This window comes from Eptatretus burgeri, chromosome 14 (assembly GCF_056783735.1).
Source record: "Eptatretus burgeri isolate ZD-2024b chromosome 14, Ebu_testis_v1, whole genome shotgun sequence".
Classification (NCBI taxonomy): domain Eukaryota; kingdom Metazoa; phylum Chordata; class Myxini; order Myxiniformes; family Myxinidae; genus Eptatretus; species Eptatretus burgeri.
In genome coordinates, this window is record NC_140974.1 from 41,179,774 (window position 1) to 41,193,826 (window position 14,053).

The window sequence follows — 14,053 nt, forward strand, 5'->3', positions numbered from 1 at the left end:
TGGAACAGAGAAGAGCAAACTGAATAAAAGAATAGAGGAAGAGCAAATTAGTAATTCCCGGGATAGAGAAAACTTGGAAGAGGAATGGAAAACGAAGCTGAAAAAGAAAAAACGGGAACACGATGGGGAATTGGTACTACTGGAGCGAGAGGTAAGGGCAGGCCAGATTAAAAGAGAAACCCTGGAAGGGACGATAGAAATAGAAGAGAAACACCTGGAAGACCTCGGGAGATACGGTAAGGATATGGAAGAAATGTGGAAGAAAGCATGCGCAAGAGGTGAGGAGATGAGAAAGATAATAGACGAATTCAGGAAGGAAGCATGCGAAATGAGGGACAAAGCATGCAAATTGAGAGAGAATTCATGGGAAAAACTCTTGAGTTACAAAAACACCAAAGCGGAGAGAGAGAATTTCAAAACGAACTGAGGATGTTGAGAGGAAAGAAAGAGAACGGAGAATGAAACGTTAAGGAACCACAATGTGCAGATCAAACAGCTGGTAGCCAAGGCCAGATTAAAGAATGAGGAACAAGAAAGACAGTGGAATAGAAAGCACAAAGAACAAGGAATGAGGCAGGAGAAAGAAATCAGCCAATTGAAGGAAATAACGAGATTGCAAAATGAGGAACAAGAGAGACAGTGGAATAAAAAGCAAAAAGAGTATGAATTTGAAATTGAACAACAAAAGGAAAAAACAAGGTTGGAGTACGAGGAGATAGTGACAGAAGAACGAATGAAACAGGAAAGGGGAGATTAACAAAATGAAGGAAACTATGAGATTGGAGAATGAAGAACATGAGAGACAGTGGGATAGAAAACACAACGAAAACGAGGTTGAAGTTAACCAACTCAAGGAGAGAGCAAAATTTGAGTCCACAGAGATGGGAAAACTCGGGAAAGAGAACGAACAACTCAAAAAGCTCAGAGAGGAAGAACAACTCAAAAGGAGCCAGGAAGTAGAACGACACAATAAGGTGGGATGTGTGACAGCACCACAGGGAGTAATGTTAGTAGTGCAGGACTTGATCGACACCACTCGTCGGATGAAAGAACAATTAGGGCAAACCATGATAAAGGAGGCACAAATAAAAATGGAGACGAGGGAAATAACAGAGACGACGAAGGAAATAGAAGTATTGCCAGAGACACGGGAGGTAGACCAAGTCGAGACTGAATTAAATAGACACGAAGAGACAACAGAAATAAAATGTATAGAGACTCGGGAGATAGAAAAAGTAGAGGAGAGACGACATGATAAAGACGGAGTGGAAGACGAGCACACACACTGAGGTGGTGGAGGACCATGAGGGGGAGCTCGGGGAATGTGTCGTGACCCGGTGCAAGCAGCCGGATAGCCTCTTTCAGGAACGGAGAGAGACGCTATGCTCCCTTGAAGCTGATCTCGACCAGGTGGGTTCGGTCATGTCAAGCGAGTAAGAGGGGGCAAGTGCTGTGGACAGGTGCACGTGCAGCTTGGGGGGTATGGAGACCCCGGGACCCCTAGTGGTGGCGCGAATGCCCAGTGTGGTTGTGCACGTGTGCGTGTTTGCGAGTGTGCGGAGATGCGTGCTTTCCAGCACGCATGGTGTGAATGCAACCACGTGTGCGAGTGAAATGTTGGGCGTGAGTGAACGGCTGAGTGCAAGAGAGACCGTGTGTGTGAGAGAGCGGTATGCAAGGGAGATGACGGTGGGCATGTGGGAGCACGCAGCCGCGTCTCCCGGTGTGAGTGTCATGGAATGGTGTGAGTCTCGTGACACGCAGGAGTTTGAGCGCGTGGAGGGAATGGAGACGACGACGGCGACAGAGGGACAAAGGCCGAGTAGCAGCCGTAGCTGTTTTGGGGACCGCGCCGGGTTTACCTAGCAGCGAGCGTGAGGTCGGTGCTGTGCAATGCACGAGGCACCACGTGCGCGCCTGCGGGAGTGAAACCCGGTCCGGAAACGCCAGCGGTGGATGTTGCCGATCCCGCGGACGGACAAAAGGTAGGCTGGATTACGGATTTGGACAGGATGGGTTCTCCATGCGGGCGTGTGTGTGAAGCTCCGACAGGCAGAGCACATGTGTTCGTGTGGGGAACCCCTCGAAACGCGAGGCTTGTTTTTTTTGAATGCGCAGGGTGACGTCATGGCTGCATGTAGGGTTGGAATCTGGCAGGAGGGGAAATCCCTGCTGGATGGTACCGTCCAAGAGGGACGAGGTACACGAACAGCGGCCATGACGTCACGCAAAAGGTGCGCAGGTTGCGAGTTTCCGCGCTGGTGATGCGCAATGAAAAGAAAAGGGGTTGAGCAAAGCAAGCCTCGCTTCGGGTGAACAGGATTCCCGGGGAAGGGATGGAAGACCCTCTTGCTTGGGTACAGGATGGAACTAGTTAGGGGGAAGGGTTAGTGATAGCTCGACCGGCTTCATGGGGCAGGGGTAAGTCCTCATGGGGCCCGTGGAATGGATTAGTTAGGAGGATTGTAGTTGAGATTTCGGATGGGAAAATGATTTTTGAGGATTTTGAGGACAGTGACAGACTTTGGATGCGTAGAGGGGACATAGCTTAACTACGTAGTGTTAAAAGGAACGTGCTGTAGTGTAAAGGACGATGTGGGAGCATGAGGTAGTTAGGTGATGTAGTGAGCAGGATGGCAGAAATCAGCGATGTGTGAGTTGAGAAGTGTGGGAAGGAAACATGATGAGTGAGTGAGGCCAGCGGGTCTGTATGTATGGAACGAATGTGGTATGCATGGTGCGATGAGTGATTGGGGGGAGGAGTGACTCCCGCCCAAGGGACCCCGGGGTCAGTATAAAAGTGAGTTAGTGGGTTAGCGACATTGAAAAATGGAGGTTGTTTTGCTGTTGGTGGGAATGTAGGCTCGATACCCATTTGGAGGGGTGCAGGAGCCCTGTTGACGGGTTGGGAGCGTGGCTGCGAAAGGTGAGTATCGCTGAGTGGGTACCCCGGGAACCGGGCTCGTCGGCCGCGGTCGGCCAAGAGTCCATGGGGGGCCGGGATAGTGTAGTGGGCATGGGTGCGCCCGCATCATGCGGGGGCCCGGGGCGCCAACACGCCACGTGGGCATCGATGGGGAGTAGCCGAGGAGGGCACTCTCCAGTTTTTAGGGAGCTGGAAGGCTCGGAGGCAGTGTAGTGCCCGGGGGTGCCATTGTTGGGGAATCGGCAGAGGGTAGTTCCTGCCAAGGGAGCCACGCGTCCCAGCCACAAAACGGTGTGAGGGCACGGGAGGAAAATTGGAGAGCATGGCCCGAAATTTGCGAGGACACCAACACAGGCGACGGGAATCTTGGTTGTTAGAACCGATAGTTTAAGCGAGAGGCGCTTGTTGAAAGCCCCAGGGTAGTTTAAGGATTAAATGTTAGGGTAGATTAGGAAGTGTACCCCTCCGCACCATCCATCCCTTCGCTCTCGTTGTGGGCCGCTGGACCCACTTTGGGTTAAGATCGCTGAAATCTGAGGCTTGGATTGGGCCTGGAAACAGGATGCTAGCTCTTCCTTATTCCCCTCCAGGAAGGGAACGTAGAGGTTGGGAGTAGGCTCGGAGACGATAGGTTAGCCGAACAAGGACGATAAAGGGGGTTAGGAGACGAGTTATCGAGGGGGAAGTAAAAATAAAAATAAAAACAAAAAAAGAAGTTGGGGCTGAATTGATCTTTGACAAAAAAAGGGAGTGGGTATGGACGGAGACAGGCAGGGTGATGGGTTGGGGGGGAGGCATGGGGTGGGTCCGAGCCCGCCTTCTGAGTGGCCGGCACCACCGCACTCCCTCCACCAACCTCCATCTCAAGGCAGAGGCTGACCAACTTCATCTGCTGGCTGTTTTACTGCAAGGCCTGTGCTGGGCACTTCATCAGCTGGCTGCTTTGCTTCAAGGCCTGTGCCGGCCACTCCATTTCGTCTGCCGGCTGTGTTTGCTACAGCGGCCTTGTCACATCATGCCTTGCCTGCCCACCTTTGCCATCCATGCCTGCTGCCCTCGATTCTGCGCTTTGCATTCCCCCCCCCCCCGTTCATTACCATGTGTGCCGGGATCGTCGTGCAAGCCGCAACAACTGCCCGGTAGGCAGCCGCACCAGGAGACTGCGTTTGGCAGCCCATGCAACGTTTGCCAGGTCACTGCGTTCATGTCAAAAGGGGGAGGCCTTGGACTGCATGTAAGCAGCTGGCCACATTCCCTGTCACCTGCAGTGGTTGTGACTTTTGTTTTTCTCCACAGAGTCCATCGATCCTGGGCCATGGGGTAGTGTAAAGTTATAAGATTAAGGTGTACAATGTAAATGTGTTTTGCGCCCCCGGCATGTTTGTCTTAGCGCCGGCAATTTATTTAAGTCATCTGTTTGAGTGGGTTTGTTTAGTTAGTTACTCAGCCCATAGGTTATTTATTTTGGGGACACGAATACACTGAATGTCACACTCAGGGATCAGAAGGTAAAACGTATTAGGGGAGAACGACACATGATGGCACACGAAAATCCGACGACTTGGGACGAGTCTGTAAAAAATGGAGGGGGTAGTGTTACGGCTGTAGAAATTTGCATTACACCATAAAGGGTCCTTAGATCAGTTATGACGCTAAGTTTATGTGCAGATAGTTCCCCACCGTTGTTTAAAGGGCCTTCTTTGTGTTCACCGGGCTGCGACTCTTTGAGAGAGCCGTTTTTCTTTATCTATCTATATTTTGGATCAACCACACAACAACCACCTTAACCACAACACCAACCACGCCACCATTACAACAAACGCCAACCATGCCACCATTACAACAACCACCAACCACGCCGCCTCAACCACCTCCACGCTGCCACCTCAGCAGGATTGTGAGAAGCCTGACATTCGGCGGGAGAGAACGAACGACGGCCTCACCCCTCCTCCCTCCCCCCAAACGAAAAGCACGTGCGGAAGAGACGCGTGGAGGCAGTTCTTAAAACAAAAGAGCCGGGCCGATCTCTCCTGGAATTTTCCTCCCCCACGCTCCGCGAAGGGAGGGGCGATGCGCCGTCAAGATAAAAGGGCACACGGAACGAGAGGTCGAGAGAGTGGGGCTGTGGGGCTGTGGGTCTGGAGGTCTGGAGGTAGTGGTCGCTCTCTGTCTGGGTCGTCGACGTCATTCTCTCTCTGGTCCATGAGCTCTCTGTCTGGGTCATCGACGCCACTCTCTCTGGTCCTGAAGCCCCTTCTGCCCTCCAGTCCTTTCTTGCTCGGCTGTGGGTCGTGGAAGCACCAGCAGCAACGTAGGAGAGAGCTCGCTGACCACGCTAGGGGCCCGAGGACAGGCGCGGCTACAAAAGGCCGTGGGGAGTCGACGTTGCGACCTGCCCACCGTCACGCCATGAGGGCGCGGGTAAGACCCTTCCGTCTCGCGGGCCTTTTCGGTCATCCACGGCCCACGACCATAAAGGTTTACAAACCCAGTCTACTCCCTTGCCTATGAGAGGGTTTTTCTTTGCTTTTGTATGACTGCTCTGGCGCCGTGTCCCTATAAGTCGACCTGTGTAAGTGACTGTACATTGCTCGTATTCGGTGGCAACGCTTTCTATTTGTTTCTTTACATTGCATGATTGCCTTGCTTTTGAATACATGTGTGTTATAATAAATGTCCTCGTGTGAAATGTATCGCGTTTGTTGTCTTTTTCCGTTTTGAAAGTGCCATCTTGAATCGCGGAATAAATTAGTAGAGGGTTTTGAACGCCTGGTAAACAGAATCACATCCATCGAGGTCGGCGATAACACCGCTCGGTTATCACTGTAGCACGGAACGGACCGCTTCAGCGGTTCGTGTCCTTGGCCGACCTGCGGCGAGGTACGATCGCCCGGTCGACTACTCGCGCAGGTACTTAGGTAGGATGAATTTGGCTTGCAACCCTATCCTGCGCGGGTGGGCAATTGGCACGATCGTGGTGAGGTTAAACCCCCACCCGTGACTGGCTCCTGGCGGTAGTTCCAGGAGCGTCACGACTGAATTGTCCGTCCGGTGGGCGACGCGGTTGCGATTGGAGTTACGCAATCGCTCGCACGCCTGGTGGGCCAGAATTCGTAACAATATGATAGGCTACTAGTGTGCCAAATTTGGTGCTTTCCTCACAAAATGCACAATTGTTATGCTATATTTAGCTAAGTTGCCCCACTATCTGTCACCGAAGGTGAATGGAGGTTATGTTTTCACCCCTTTCTATCTGTTTGTCTACGTACAGGATATCTCAAAAAGTTGCGGACAGATCCGGATGAAATTATGTGGGAGGTTCGGTGTGTGGCTCGGACGAACTGCTTTGATTTTGGTGAACATCTGGATCCAGATCTGGATCCGGTTCTGATAATTTTTTGAGTAATTCTTCAACATTGAGAGAGAGTGCAAAACCGATATATCGCAAGATATCTCAAAAAATTGTGGATGGATTCGGATGAAACTTGGTGGACAGGTTGAGTGTGTGACAAGAAGAATTGATTCGATTTTGGTGAAGATCCGAATCAGGATCTGGATATGAGAATTATTTATTTTTTAAGTGATTCTTCACCATTGAGAGAGAGAGGGACAAAAACCATATAGTACTGTTTGGCATGATATTTCGAAAATGTATTGGGCCCGATATGTTCTCGTGGATCAGGCACTGTGTGGCAGAGGTATGCACTCCACAGAGTACCCTTCTAGTTTATAGCTGTTTTGTCATGTTTAGCATACGGAAGAAGAAGAAATCCAAATACAAAGCAGACGTGGAAGGGCTTTTCTTTTTCAGATGCTTTCTAGTTTTAGTCTGTGTTTCTTTTCATATTCTTCATTCACTTTCAATACATCCAACTCTGCGAATGGCCAACTCGTCTTGCTTGGGTGATGGTATCACAATAATTTCATTGGCATTATACTGATGATAAGTCCAACAGGATGGCACAGTCTTGGTACAATTGTCTTGACACAGTCTTTATGATAAGATGTCTTGATGATAAGATGGCACAGTCTTGAGGATAAGTCCTCTGAGCTGTCTTGGTTCAATTCCCGACTAGACTATAAACTGCTGGATCCGTGCATTGCTTCACAAAATGCACCGTCTCTCATATGGATGTTAAGCTGGGTGTCACATCTGTTAGCATGAGCTGATGGACGTTAACAATCCCATGGTGTCTTTTGTTAATACAAGGTGAGTTATCTCCTGCATCCTGAGAAAATTCCAAATTCCTGCCAAAACTGCGGGTAGCAAGTGGTCTTGTCTTCTCGGATATTCTTTGACATCAAGTTACAATGCTTGCTATCTCAGAGTGTGCTTACTGTATTCGTGTTACAGCTCCTACACTGTAAACATATTCACACTCCCAGATGTTCATATGTCACCTTCAGCTACAAAGGCTAATGACAGTTCCACGTTATTTGGAGATTGCTTAATTTTATGGATATATAGTTTTGTCTGGTTAAAATGGGTGATTCACTGTTGTTGCACATTGTTGGTTTGCACATGGAGTGAAGATGGTAGATTGTAAACTTGCTAGGCTTGGCAATCACAAAATGATTGTTAGACAACCATAAATTCTCAGGCTCATTCTCATAAAAAGTGTCTGATTCTGCAAAATAGCAGTTCATATGACATCTGATATGCTCTTTTGAGGATTCGGAATTGCTTCCCGGTTTTGTTATAATGAGGAGCGGCTCCAAAGAAGTATGCCCAAATTGTGCAGAGAATGTCCACAACACAAGAGCATTCATCATTCCAGACTCCAAACATGACAGCGATGCTGTGAACTACTTTATATCATTTGCAAAACAGTTCCTGCAAGAGCAATATTGTTTATACATTGTGGATACATTTCTCAGACAGAGCTTCTTCCCAATTCAAATCCATGACACCCACTGTCGATGCATTGACTATTCAGCAAGATGATGGGTTTCCATTGAGAGACGTTTCTTTGGGTCTCGTCATTAGAAAGGCCTTTGTGATGGTGAGGGTGGTGTTGTCAAATGGTGTGTCACTCAAGCTGTACACTCGAGATCTACAGAAATCAGAAATGCCTTCGAAGAGATGTTTGTATACAGTAACTCAGAATTGTCCAAACCGAGGAAAATGGAATCTGTCTTCACATGCGCAGGGGATTCTTCAACATTGCAGAAGATGATATTAAAGACATTGTCATTCAAAACAGTGAAAGATACTGGAGAACAACATCCTGCAAGGGGAGCAAAGGTAAGAAGATGTTGACTGTAAATCATTCCTGCATTTGTAGACTATGTGTTTATGGTCATGGAATCTGTTAAAATTCTGCTTCAGTTTACCATTGGAAATCAGTAGCTCATGTCGGTTGTGCCAAGAAGGCTTGAAGCATGGAAGTCATGGAGTCGATCATCTGGGTAACGATAGTCTTTGAATTGATCATCCTGAGAGAAGTTGAATCTTGGCTAAATTTCAAGTGATTTCAGTGGTCATTAAATACACGATTATCATTTTCATGACTTGTGTCAAGCTCATTCATGTTGTAGTGTCTTTTTAACAGCATGTGCACTCACTCATCAAGCTTATGGTGCTGGAGTACCAAACAGGGATTGTAATGGCTGGCTTTTGTTACCTTCAATTTAAGGGCCTCAATAAGATGGATTAAATGTGAGAAAAGTCATGAATTTTCATTACAGTTGCTTTCTCAATAGGATGTTTGATCGTTGATACAAGAGATCGTTTGTACTGGTGGGTGCAGCTTTCCTTCATGAAACTCAACAGGTGTGTAAACATAAAAGCCTTGGTTTAAATGATCATTGTATTGATTTGCTTCAAAAATATGGTGTGCATGGAACAATGGTGGGAGCCCCCCGGTGGTGTGTACGTGTTCACAAAGGCAAAAAAAAGTCTTGATTTTGTGCTCTTTGCCTCGCCTTGGTGGGTAGGGTTGGATGACTAAGTGTGTGACGTCAGCTATCAATCATAATAGCACCTCGTGCTTGAAACTGTCCATCCACCACTCCGTTTTATTATTATAACCCCCTCCCCCCTTATTTCTACAACTACTATATACAAGTCCATGCAATTCCACGAGCTTGATGTCATTGACTCAGAATTGGTATGAATTACTTGCGAAACTGAGGAACATGTGCCGTGTGAATGAAATAAACTCTCATGACACAGACGAGTCTAAAAAAGACAAGCCACGGTGATTCTCAGTTACTTGTGACTTGAGACCAGCTGAGTTGAGTTGGACAGCAGTTGGCATAGTGGAGCCAGTTTGACTGCTCTTGGAGGAGAGAACAGGTTCGACTCCAAAGCAGCACAGGAGAGCGAGGTAGCCTTCCTCACCCGACACAAGCAAGTTGTGGGGATTGCTACCCACTGTGCCCCAGGTGGAGCCATTTCCACCCGCTGGACCTGTCGTCTGCCACTAGGAGAGATGCCATTATCCCACTCCCCATGATCTCACATTTATTTTCTCCACCCCAGCTTGAAGGCTGATTTAATTATTTGCATACCCAGTCTTCTTGACCAAATCAATTTACTGTACAGGCAAGCAGCTGTCGTTTCTATATTCGGTTAAATATGTCATCTGTGTGGTTGGGTCTCCATGTGAACAAAACAGTTTGTGAAGTTGCGAGAGTGAGAGCACCTTCTCTTGCCGACATCGATCCACTATAAAAGCGGAAGCCATCACATCATCACGCCAGCTTGAGAGGTAGAATTTTCCTGCACACGGTTTCTATCCGGTCAATAATTTTGCTCCCACCTGGAGCAACGCCTCATATCCATGAGGCCATGTGAGTCACAGATTTGCACACCCTGTACATGCAGCAATATGCTGCATAGGTTTTTAATCACATCTTCATTTATTTTGTACACTGAACACATTAGAGGGACACTATGTCATGCTTACCATTATGGTTGCGAGGTGCTTTTGTTTCACCTGCTGCTTTTCCAAGAACTGGGCAAAATCATATTTTTTACTGATCATCTCCTGGCCAACAAATATTTTAAGATGCAATTTAAGAGAGAGAGAAAAAAGTTATTCTCAAGTATTTTTTTTCCTGGTCTTGACACATACAGTATATTTACGTCACAAAAAAATATCATTAAATACTAGAAAAAGCAATAACAGATTGCAGACCCTCACCAGGACTTGTTTTGTGTGGTTTTATTGTCTATATTTTATCGACGGATTTACATTCCAATTGTACCATACATACTTTATCGACGTACGCACATTCTAATTGTACATACTTTATAGAGGTACTTGGTTAAAAAAGAGAGGTAAAATTGTGGTCTATGTTGGTGCATTATATGTGGACAGATTGACAAATGGACCCAAATGCAATACCCTCTCCTCTGGTGACAGTACCGGTAACTAGAACAGCACTCGGTAAATTGCATGCCTCTGCCAGGCTGAACGGTTTATGATTTGTAAGCCACAAGTAGGCTGTATCTGCATCCGCGCCTTAATTAAAATCTAAGCGGCTTGTTATTGTCACCAATCCAACCCATCCACCATGTTTCGTCCAAATCCGTCAACAACGTTTTGAAATATCGTGATGTATACTTTTTTTGGCCACATCTCTCAATGATGAAGAATCACTTAAAAAAAACTTTGAGTGTCCGGATCAGGATCTTCACAAAAATACAATCAATTTGTCCATTGTCGCACATCCAACCTGACAACAAAGTTTGGTTTGAATCCGTCCAAAACTTTTGGAGCTATCCTGCTCACAGACAGACAAACTGGAATAAAAACAACCTGTCAACCCTCAGTGGCAGAGTTAAAAATATGACCATTGGACCTGGAGCTTATCTAGGCCTTGGCCTAATGTTACAACCCAAATTTGGTGGAATTCTGATTGGTGGGTCGGGTGAGGAAGATTTTTGAAGGAATCTACACGATTTTCCAAAAATTTTACAAAGTCCACCATTTTGACCCACCGGTCATGTGATCAGCATGACCTCTGCAATTTGACATCATGACCCTGCCCTAATGTTGTCACCCAAATTTTTGTAGCATTCTGACAGGTGGGTCTGGAGAAGAACATTTTAAAAGGAATTCATGTGATTTTCCCAAAAGTTGACCAAGTCGGCCATTTTGACACCCTTCCGGTCATGTGATCAGCATGGCCTCCGCAATTTAACATCCGGACCTTATCCTAACATTGCAAACCCAAATTTTGTAGCATTCTCACTGGTGGGTCTGGAGAAGAATATTTTGGAAGGAATTTACACAATTTTACCAAAAATTGACTGTCGGCCATTTTGACACACTTCTGGTCAGGTAATCGGAATGATTTTGGCAATTTAATATCCGTACACTGGCCTAATGTTGTCATGCAAATTTGGTAGCATTCGGACTGGTGGATCAGGAGAAGAAGATTTTGGAAGAAATTTGCAGGACTGCCATTTTGACACACTTCTGGGTCACGTGATCAGCATTTCCTCTGCAATTTAACATCAGGACCCTATCCGAACGAAGAAGATTTTTGAAGAAATTTACTAAGTAGGCCATTTTCACTGACTAAAAATTAGGTCAGTCAGGTCAGGTTTGGGAGCATTAGCTGAAGCAGCGTGTCGCTGTGTCCACTTTCCGCTAGTACCCCAGGGGCCTCCGTCTGGCCATCCCTCAGATGCCAGGCCGATCCCCATCTCCTTGAGATGCTGATCAACCTGCTGCAACCATGAGGCACGTAATTGACCTATTGGCCTCCTCCACTCATGAGGCTCCCTCACTGAGAGAATCTGGCGAGCAGGATCAGAGTCAGGAAAATGAGCCAGTGTGGGGGCCAGTACACACCCCTGACGAACTCCAGTAACAACTGGAAATAATTCAGAGATGGTATCACCACATTTCACAGCTCCCTCAATACCAGAGTATAGTTCAGACATCAGATTGATAAGTTTTGGTGGCACCCCACGAAGACCAAGAATCTGCAAGAGGGCATCCCGATTCACTGAATCAAATCCTTTGCAGAGATCAACATCGGCTACAAGCAGCCCTTGCCGAAACTCTCATCTGCTTTCGGTGAGAACCCGAAGAGCAAGGATACGGTCAATCGTTGACCTCTGGAGCAAAGCCTGACTGCTCTGGACACGAGTACTCAGGCAGATGGTGGCAAACCCTAGCAAGAATTATCCGAGCAAAGACCTTGCCTGGCACTGAGAGCAGCGTTACCCCTTGGTAGTTGTTGCAGTTTTGGCGATCACCCTTCCCTTTCCAGAGAGGGAGAACAAGGGCCCTCTTCCATTTAGTTGGTATGATGCCTGTGTTCCAGGCAGAGCACAAGACTGCATGCAATGACATGAGTACAGCATTTCCACCAGCCTTGAGAAGTTGAGCATGGATGCCACAGATCCCAGGAGCTTTACACCATTTCAACCGGTTCACTGCAGTCTGTGTTTCCACAAATGAAGGTGGACCACAGTTGATTGGAGGGTCAGCAATGGGGATTGTAACACCCCTGACATCCAACTCGACAGCTGGTGGATCATCCTGGTACAGCCGCTCAAAGTTACCGGCCCAGCAGACCTTCACTTCGGACCCCTCTGTCAAGAGCCCACCACCCTCCTCTCTAACTGCAGTGCACCGAAGTATGAGCTTGGAGGACCGCAATGCACGAATTCCCCTGTAATCAGGACAAGAATCACTTGACCATAGGTGATGCTCTACCCCCTCACAGATTCCTTGCACAAAGGCCTCCTTGTCCACCCTCAGTGCACATTCAGTTTTACATCTCAACTCTGCTCTTCCATTGACCCTAGCCCGGCGACTCTGGTCAATGGCATCCAGTATCCCTTGAGACAAAATTCTTCTTTGCTTTATGATGAGTTCCAGGACATCTACTGGCAACATCAAGTATGGTGGTCTTGAAAACACTCCACAACTCTTCAGGATTCCCCAAAGCACCCAGACCCCCCAAATCCTAACTCAGCCTGTTCACAAACTCCTCAGCTATCCTCTCATCCTTGAGCTTGCCAACATCAAGCCTAGGTTGGGATGATACCATTCTCCTGCAACTTCAGAGTTGCTACCACAAGCCTGTGGTCGTTTTTGAGGTACTGAGCACTCTGGTAGTCCCTGCAGTTCTGGATCATCCTCCAGCAACCGTCAATGAGCACATGGCCAATCGCCTTTGCCAAACCACCAGTGTCAGAATACCAAGTCCATCGATGAGCTTGTGGGCGCTGAAACCATGAAGCAGCCACCCTAAGTCCATGACTTCTTGCAAAGTCAAAGAACTTAGTGCTATTCTGGCTCACAGTTCCAGACCCATGGGAACCAACACATGTCTCATAACCATCCCTATCAGTTCCAGTCGATGCATTGAAATCCCCCAAGACTGGAAGAGTATCTCGCCTGGAGCACTCATTAACCATAGATTAGAGCCTGGCATAGAAGGCATCCTTCACGGTGAGATCACTCGTCTCAGAGCAGAAACAGAGACCAGGGAAAGGACACCCCAGGAGTGATGAATCCTTCGTCTCATAATACGATCGTTGACCGGTGTTACCTCAGTTATCATTGGGGTCAGCTTATTGGACACAGCTATAGCAACTCCTTGGGCAAGGTAACCATTACAGTGAACAGACCAATAGTTGGTGAAACCACCCGCCATGATTTTGCCATTATTCATTCTCTGAACCTCAGAGAGAGCTGCAATACCGATGTTCAAACGCTTGAGCTCAGATGAAAACAGAGACAGGTGATCATCCTCTCTTCGGGATCGGACATTCCAGGCACCCACCTGAAGGGACTGCCTCAGGTTAACACAAAGTGACTGCCGTCTGGTGGATGACACCTCAGCACCACCCCGACACACACTCCTGCAATCCGACTGGGAAGGTTACCCTGTGGTTTTCCTCCAATCATCAAAGAGTGGCGGTCCCGAAGGCTTTGCCCGAATCCCATCATCTGGTGAGATGCACCCCAAAAACGAGCCAAAAATATTAATTGTCCAAGGCATCCCAAAAAAGTGTGAACGAGCCTGAGAGATATCTTATTAATCATATCTTAGCATTTACAAAAGATGTGATCAGAATATCAAAAACTTATGTGTAATATGCATGGAAGACATTATCGCATGTGTGTTATACATTATGATAGAAAAATAGTAAGG